The sequence below is a fragment of the Pseudorca crassidens genome, chromosome 1, assembly GCF_039906515.1.
Source record: "Pseudorca crassidens isolate mPseCra1 chromosome 1, mPseCra1.hap1, whole genome shotgun sequence".
Classification (NCBI taxonomy): Eukaryota; Metazoa; Chordata; class Mammalia; order Artiodactyla; family Delphinidae; genus Pseudorca; species Pseudorca crassidens.
In genome coordinates this window covers 133,437,960-133,447,435 of record NC_090296.1, presented here as the reverse complement: position 1 = coordinate 133,447,435, position 9,476 = coordinate 133,437,960, and the positions used below count along the sequence as shown (strand labels likewise).

Here is a 9,476-nt window from a genome sequence, read left to right as displayed (position 1 = left end):
GAATTATAAGTTCTAGAAAGCAGCCTAGGAATGTTTAGTTTGAGAACATTTTGAAAACTCTTGAAGACATTGCTATGCTCCACAATTTAGGTTTGTAACAACTTTGAGTCATGAAGGAAAGATCAAATTATATTCATTTTATGAAATGGCGAGAAATGTGTCATTCTTATTAAAATATTTTCCAACCAATACACTTTGTATAAGGTTTAGAGTTAAAAAAAAAAAAACCTGTCCCAGTCACCCCAAAATGGACAATAAGAGGTTCAAATGCAATACCTTTACTGAATATAATGTAACTTGAAAAGTCTGTTGCTGTGGCATAAACATTTCATCACCCAAATACAACACTAAATAAAACCAGTTCTGGGAATGCAGCCCAGATTATGTAGGCCTCTAATCACATTTTATATTATTTCCCAAAGTGATAAAGAATAAACTGATCAAAATTTTTTCAAGTGAGAAAAATACAGACAAAATGAGTCTAATCATATGCAGAGCTTCATTCACTTCTTGTATTATTTACTGAGGCATAAATTTATTATGTATTTTACGTTGTTATCTGAACTCTTGGAATTTAAAAAGAAAAGAATTTGAAGCTTGGGAATATGGAGGAGACAAAAAACAGGCACAGTAATAACCATAAATCCTGAAGCATGCAGATAAATGGAATGCTGATGCATTGAAATAAAAAGCCACAATAATGTGGTGTTAAAACAAATACAGACTCCTACGTAATAGAACAGAGGTCTCAAGTGAAAGGAGATCCATTCATGTGAAAGGATCAGCAGATTTCTGCTCCAACATAACAACTGTTATTATTATTTATTAAGCACCTATCATATAATGGATGCCTGAGGCACTGTCCATAAATGAAGGAGAAAATATTTTTTTTAAAAAGTCATTGCTAAAGGCTTTATGAAATAAGAAGATTCTACATCCAATTTAGCAAAGATGGTAATTGGAGCAATGTGCTTTTCCCTTATGCTCAATTTAATGGTTCTAATCAACACCAAAGTAAGCTTCTTGTCTTTCCTGGCCTTGGGGGAAAAAAAAATCAATTATGAGTGCCTACAGTAACATGGGACTATAGGGCAGTTATCAAGGATCCATTGGATCTTCAAATATCACAAAAGTTCTACCTTTATTAATAACATGTACCTATTTATATATATTAAGAATGAATGGGGAATTCCCTGGTGGTCCAGTGGTTAAGACTTGGTGCTTTCACTGCTGTGGGCCTGGGTTCCATCCCTGGTCGGGGAACTAAGGTTCCAAGGCCATGTGGCATAGCCAAAAATCAAAACAAAATTAAATTTAAAAAAATTTTTTAAAGAATGAATGACATGACAAAAATGGAACTGAAGATAAAGACAGATCCCACTCAATATTTTTTTAATTGGGACTATGTGCTAATATTTTAGCTGGTTCTATATAACCAAAATAATTGATTTCATTGAATAACCAACAAAGTTGACAAATGAGTCAACTCTAACTTGTTTGGCAGAAGAAAATGTTCTGACAGTATGCAAGAAGGATGGATGGATAGATGGATGGATGGATGGATATAAGAACAGAGAACAAGAGAGAGAGGGAGAGAGAGAATTTCTAGCTGCTAAAAGCTCATCCAAACCTGTTCCTAATCCCAGGCTCCAGATTTGGGGCATCTTCATGTACCATGGGGGAGGTGACAGGAAGAAAAGCCAGACAGCTGTGGGCAGGGCCAGCTCATGGAGCATGTCAAATGTCATCAACAGAGAACATAAAACCAAAGCAGAGACTAAGAAGGATGAGCAACTTGACCTCAGAAGTTATTAGGGAGGAGGAGATGGGTTCCCTTAGGGTTAATCCGGGGAAGCCTCTTAGAAGGCAAGATGGGACTCAGAAGGAGCAAAAACTGCTCAGTTTTAGAGAAAAGGAGAAACTGTAAGCAAGGATTTCTTCCCAGCAAGAATACGTTTACCACCCATGGGACCACAAAGACTCAGGGAGGGACTCCTCATCTGAGAGCCCACCTCAGGGAGTGGAGCAAGGACATGGCATCATGCCGTGTCCTTCTGGCCCTGGATCTCTTCATCTCATGACCAGATGAGACTCATGCATCCCCCAAGGCAGAGCTATGGCATGAAATAGGTCAGGGCCCCGAAACGTTGTCTGAGTCTTAACTCTTACACTAAGACAGAAGACGGACCAGAAGATAGGGATAATAAAAAGTCCTGGCATCTTTAGATAACAGGAGGCAGTACTACCCGCAGGGAGCTAATTTGCTGCCATGAGAGTAGAAGGCAATTGTCAAACAGACTTCTAGCACCTTTGAGCTGGCTCAGCTCAGCCCTGGACAAGAGCAGCCATGAATCCCACGCCCCTACTCTGCCCACTACGGCATCCTGCTCACCTCTTACCTACCCGGTCTGCATCAAAGTCCAACAAAGGACACACACACGTACAAAGGAAGATCAGTTCAGACAGTGTTTAAACTCTTCATTACTAATGAAGAACCCCTAAAGCATCTTAAGGTTACCTGCAGAGGGAGGCCTGGAGAGAAAGTGACCTGGCCCCTGAGAGAAAGTGACCCAGCTTCCTGGAGTCTTTCTTGGTGAAAAGAGCATTTAAATCTCACCTCCTCAACTCTCTATTTACATATACACAACAAATTTTTTCTTCTTTCTGTCCTCACCATTTCACAAAGCTCATTATCGGGTCTGTTTTCCACACTTTGCTGAGGAGAAATGTGGCTGCAGGCTCGGACACCCTGGGGCTGGAGTCCCAGCTCTGCTCCAAAGTAGCTCTGATGTGGGCCAGATGTTTGACTTCTCCAAGCCCCAGAGCCTCCTCTGGGAAATGGGAGCCCTGACACCTACCTTTAACGTTAGTGTGGGGTGTGTACAAAGTGTTGTATTCGCTTGCTCTTGCTGTGTAACAAGTCACCACAAACCTAGAGGATTAAAACAGTGCACACTTATTATCTCACAGTGTCCCTGAGTCAAGAGTCCAGGCACAGCTAGCAGGGTCCTCCACTCAGAGTCTGAAATCAAGGCTGAGGCTGTGGTCCCCTACAAAGCTCAGGGTCTTCTTCCAAGCTCACATGGTTGTTGGCAGAAGTCAGTCCTCGTAGGGTTGAGGCCCTCGGCTCTTGAAGGCTGCCTTCAGGATCACATCACAGCAAACTTCCCCCACAGCTTCACGCAGGACAACAGGGGCACCACTCGCTCCAGTCTGCTGGCACAGTTTTATATAATGCAAACAGTCACAGCAGTGACAGCCAATCACCTCTGAAGTCTATGGGTTAGAAGCACGTCCCAAGTCCTGCCCATGTGCAAGGGGAGAGAATCACACAAAATCATGGACACCAAGAGGCAGGAATTTTTAGGGGCCACACTAGGGTCTGTCTGCCCCAGTGCCTACCACAGTGCCTGGATATAATATGTGTCCAAAAGTAGGTTTTATTTTCGTGTGTGATGATTAATTTTATGTGACATCTTGGCTAGGTTACAGAGCCCAGTTGTTTGGTTAAACACCAGTCTAGATGTTTCTATGAAGGTATTTTTTTTAAGATTTAAGATAATTTCTCCAATCAGTAGACTTTGAGTAAAGTAGATTACTCTCCACAATGTGGGTGGGCCTTGTCTAATCAGTTGAAGGCCTTAGGAGCAAAGACTGGGGTATCCTGAAGAAGAAGCAATTCTGTCTCAAAACTGTGACATGGAAATCCTGCCTGAGTTTGCAGCCTGCTGCTCTGTGGAGTTCAGACTCAAGACTGCAACATCAATTCTTAGCTAAATTTCCAACATGCTGGTCTGCTCTATAGATTTTGTACTTACCACACACCAAAATCATGCAATCCACTTTCTTTAAAATAAATAAATAAATGAATCAAAATATGTACGTATGTGTTTCTCTAGGCAAATCCTAATACAATGTCATTGTTTTCTTGTTGCTACTGTTAATGTTTTCTAAAAATCCAGTCAATAACTAAAAACCTATTCATTCAGTCATTTCAAAATATATGTACAAATTATATATACATTTATATATTATATATTCACATATATATCACATACATATATACACATAACTTTAAGCACCTACTATGTGGTAGGCATAGTGCTAGATGCTAGAAACTGGAATACTTGACTGAATTAAAAGGCATACTCCATTTGTTGAGATAAGGAAGACTCAATATTAAAAAGATATCCAGCCTTCCTAAATTAATACATAAATTTAATGCAATCTCAATATAAATACCAATCAAAAATTATAGAACACAATCTGATTCTAAAGTTAATATGGAAATACACAAAAAGCCAGAAAAAAATTGGAAATAAAAAGTTGAGGAAATACTTGTCCTTCTAGGTATTAAAATATATTGTAAAACTACAGTTAAGATATTGTGGCACATGAATAGTTAGATCAATGCAACCGGATAGAAATCCCAGAAATAGACCAAAATAAATATTAAAATCTAGCAGATTATTAAAATGGCATTGAATATCAGGTAGGGGTGGGGAATTCAATACATTAATAGTTTTGAGCAACTGAGTAGGTATTTGGGGAAAATTAAGTTAGATCTCTATCTCAATTCTTAGACCAAATGAAATTAATTCCAGATGATGGAATATTTTTAATATAAAAATGAAAATGAAATCATACTGGAAAGAACATGGAGTCTTTTAAGTTCTTAAAATGAGAAAAGCCAGTTAGAAATTGTGTTCTTGGAATATAGAGAATCACAAAAGGATAGACCTGTGCTGCAGTTGGTTCAGAATATCAATGATGTCAAGTATCAGGTCTCTGAAATTCTTTTGTCCCTTCCTTCACAAACCAAAGATGGCTGCTGAAGCTCCAGCCATGTTTTCTGCTTCCAAGGCAACTGGAAGAGAAAGGTAAATTGACTTTCACTGAAGCCCCACAGTCTGCTTTAACTACTCTACTCTGCAAAGAAGCTGGAACAATGCCCAGGGTTCTGTTAATAAGGAAGGAGGGTAAAATAAATATCAGTTAGACGGTTGGCATCCTCTGCTAAAATTGCAAATGTTTAACTTTAAAATGCCTAGAAAGTTATAGAGAGTTTTTACATATCTCCCCCACCACCCAGCTTCCACTAATGTTAATGTCTTACATAACCATAATATAATTATCAGAACCAGAAAATTCACATTGGCACAATACTAAAGACCTTATTTCAATTTCACCAGTTTTTCCATCAATGTCCTTTTTCAGTTCCAGGTCCTATTCAGGATAGCATGTTGCAGTTAGTTGTTATTTTTCCTTAGTATGAAAAGTATTACATTATTTTACATTACATGTCAAATGTTCCTCAATTTTGATTTGCCTGATGTTTTCTCATAAGTAGACTAAGGCTATACAATTGCCAAATTTGATTAGATAAAAATTGAAATTTTCTGCATGAAAGAAACACTATAAACAAAGTCAAAAGACAAACATCAAATGGAAGAAAATAATCTGAAAGACAAAACCCAACACAAAGCCTATTTCCTTAAAACATTGTGTCAACAAATCAATAGAACATACAGTCCAATAGAAAAATTGGCAAAACACACTATTAGATATTATAAATGGCTCTTAAATAAATGCAAACTTATCCATGTAAGAGAAATGCAAAATAAAACTATAATCATATCTCATTGTAGTTCTTTATCAGTTTGGCAAAGAAGAAATAAGTTAGCAATTATTCTGTGCTGGCAAAAGGCTGGAGAGAGTTATGTTGATAGAAATGTAAACTGGTAGAGTCCCCTTAAGGAACAACTTCATCATCTCATCCAAACTTAAAATGCCCACGTTGTTTTACCCAGAAATTCCACATATAGGAATTTATCTTTTAGGTAGATAATAAACGCACACATAAAATGACATGTGTATAGTATATGCATTCCATATCTGATGATAACCTAAATTTTCATCAGTACAGCACTAGTTAAATAAATTTGGGTGTATTCATATGACTGAACACTATGCAGCCATTATAAAAAACAAAGCATGTCTATGTAGAACAGTTCCTAAGACGTATTTTTTTTCAAGTGAGGGATAGTGTGTATAATATGCTGCTATTTCTCGGGGGAAGGAAAGTATAAACAGACATGTTTGCATGTGTGTAATTTTCTCTAGAAGAAAGATAAGAAGTGCATATTACACTATAATGGGAATCAGATTGCTAGGAGATAACAATGGTAAAAAGACATGGTTTACTGGAAACACAAAAACTAACCTATATAATCAAAGAAATGCAAGCATAGTATGATATTTGACTCTCCAGGAAACTGTAGTCATATAGACATAATGATATGGACAGTTTTCGTTGATTTAACTAACGGTTGTGATAGCATATAATCATACAGGGAAGAGGAGAGGAGAGACCTGGTGGGGTGCGGTGGGGAGGTGCCAGGGAGATATTGCTTGTCCATATCACCAGGAAGACGTGGACAAGACCTAAAGTGGGAAAAATCAAGAAGTAGCAGGATGAGCATATTATTTAGAAATCTGGGAGTAAAAACCAAAAGAGACAGCTGAAATAATTAAAAGTGATTGCCGGTAGGAAAGAGCAAGGCAGTGCCTCTTTTCTTCATTACAAATCTATTTGGCACTACTAGATTTTTAACAATGGGCATGTTTTAACTTTGATAAAATTAAAATGTTAATGCACAAATAATTTGTGGTAATAGGAATACAATCCAATGTTGTAAAATAATATTAATAATTGGTATGCAGGTAAACTGTCTCCTTGTTCTTACCGACCCCCCAGATAACCACACTCTCATGAATGTACTTATCTTTTTTTTTTTTTTTTTTTTTTTTTTTTGCAGTAGGCGGGCCTCTCACTGCTGTGGCTTCTCCCGTTGCGGAGCACAGGCTCCGGATGCGCAGGCTCAGCGGCCATGGCTCACGGGCCCAGCCGCTCCACGGCATGTGGGATCTTCCCAGACCGGGGCACGAAGCCGTGTCCCCTGCATCGGCAGGCGGACTCTCAACCACTGCGCCACCAGGGAAGCCCGAATGTTTTTATCTTTGCATGCATTTCTCCATGCCTATGAGAACATAAACGCAGACTCAAATCGATACACTATTTGTAACATATGAACCTGTCCATGTGTTTATACCTGTTTATATACATATTATTTACATATTTTTGTATATGTATATATTTATATATAACATACAAATACATATTACATAGGAAAAAATACATAGTACATAGGAATATAAATATAGAAAATCTTTGAAATTGAAAATTTTGTTTGTAAATTCTAGAAAATCTTCTTTTGCTCTACTGCATGCCATTGAATTGACCTATATAGATATACAGATTTAAATATAGATGATATAGCTATAGATATATGAAAAACAGGGAGAGGGAAGATTATATACCATATATATATATATATATATATAATGTATATATATGGTATATATCTCCATCTTCATCTCTCTTGCTCATTGTCTCCTGTCTCTGTTCCTTCATTTAATTCCAGTTTGCAAACCGGTATTCCTCCCTCAAGTTACAGAGCCCACTTGCACAGTTATGCCATGCTGGCCTTTTCATGGTTGTATGAAGAATAGGCACAGTTCAGGTTGTTTGGGTCTTTCCAGCAACACAAGCCAGAAAGCAGGAAGGCAAGGCAGACCTTGCTCTTCTGTTCTGGTAGCAAATGAGGGGCTCAAGCTGTACCCCTTGTAGCAGCCGTACAGTAGCTGTTCAGATGTCCCTGCAAGAACCTTCCACCAGGAGTGCAAGTAGCAGCCTTCAGCTGCAGCATATTTAGGATTTGCCACAGTGTTCAAGCCGAGGCCATATTCTCCTCAGGCAGCTCACAGCCAGTGACTGAGCCCGGCCGAGGTACTAGGACTGGCCATTTCTGTCCTGAGACACTGTGAGCAATCTTTGCGCTGCAGCTCCATACTGGGATGACTCACTTTCTCCAAGTTGCTTCTCCACCCTTCTTCCCTCCCCTCTTCTGAACAGAAACAGCCCCACATCATGGTCTGAAGGTTTTCCTTGCCTAGTCCTCCTCCTTCTCTTTGCCTTTCACAAGCATTAACTCCCAGAATACCTTGCACTTCTCACTGTGTCTTCCAGCTGCTTCCTGGAGGACCCAAACCCAACTTATTTCTCAGCTGAGAAATACCAAAGAAGCCTCACTACTCAGGTTTAGTCCATTTCAACCAACAGGTTATCTCCCAAACAGAAGCCCACAAATGGTTTCCAGACTCTTTGTGGGGTCCCTCCAGCTTTCTGGGGTCAGCACTATGGGCAACCCCAGAGCAGAAGGTTCAGGAAGATCCCTAGGGAGGGCCCAGACCTCTGCTGGCCGGGCCGTCTCAAGGAACACCATGTCTGCAGTCTTCCCTCTAGGCCACCAGGGGAGGCAGGCCTTCTCCTCTGTGCTGGTCCCTCCCAGTTCACCCCATGCCCCATGCCCTGGAGAATGCCTTGCCTGTTTTCCTCAGAGAGTGCAGACCAACTCACAGGCAGGCCTGCGTTGGTCATGGGTCATTGTGTTACTCCAAAGAGGAAGAGGGCTCAGAGATACGCATTCTAGCTGCTATCTTCCCAGAGTTCCTTAGGCATGACACAGGAAGTGACTAAGGAGAGCCCCAGGTGCCTAGACGGTCAACAACAAGGAAGGACTATGGGGAGAGTGTCAGGGGTCACCAGGACAAATGTGACCCACCACACAACGTGCCAAAGAACTGGCCTCTTGGACAGATCTCAGGCTAGCCTTCATGCCAAACAGTATGACACAGATCTTCGTCTAACAAGACAAATCTCACCAACTGATTACTTTCATTCTGTGGGTCTCCACATTCCCAAACCATCACAAGAGAACCAAGACTACACAGGATTTCCAAACTGACTTCCACTCCCTCAGAAGTTCTGAATCCTTTAAATTAGTATCTGTCAACGAGTCTTGTCAAATAATGGGGAAAAAAATAGGTAGAAAGGGAATAAAGAAATAAAAGATGCCCAACAGCAGTACTATGTTCTTTCTATTCAGTATTGATTGTACGTCATTAGCTGTTGGACTGTTTTCCACCTTTTCACTTCAAACTTATTCCAAGAAGAAATGAATATTTTTCAGCAGCTGACAGAGATCATCAAACTTCTGAACTCATCTAATGAAAGACAATTACTTTACGTTGCCTTAGGCTCTTTCCAACCAACAGAATGTCAATGTCAATTTCTCCAATTAAAAGGGACATTTTTGAAAACGACTAATAAAAATTTTAAAGAATAAAGTTGGGTTAGCAGCCATGCTAGCAATCAGAACTAGCATGGCTGCTACTGCTGTGTAGTGGAAAATACACTGAGACCTCCCAAGATCCTGGGTTTGAATCCTAAATCTGCCACATAAGCTCTACAACTTGAACAAAACACCTATCCCCACTAGGCCTTAGTTTCCTCACTTTTCAGATAATGAATTTTCAAGATACTTAACAAAAAACTTCTGTTTTCCAACAAGTCT

At 39.6% G+C, this 9,476-nt stretch overlaps 1 long non-coding RNA gene across 1 annotated transcript in view; it reads right to left on the bottom strand.

Annotated features, from left to right (window-relative positions):
* Positions 1 to 4,275: 4,275 nt before the first annotated feature.
* The window catches only part of LOC137201653 (uncharacterized), a 65,231-nt gene continuing 60,030 nt past the window's right edge, over positions 4,276 to 9,476 (bottom strand). The window contains exon 4 of the long non-coding RNA XR_010932277.1: positions 4,276 to 4,867. This is a non-coding gene — a long non-coding RNA (uncharacterized lncRNA). The remainder of the gene's footprint in view (positions 4,868 to 9,476) is intronic.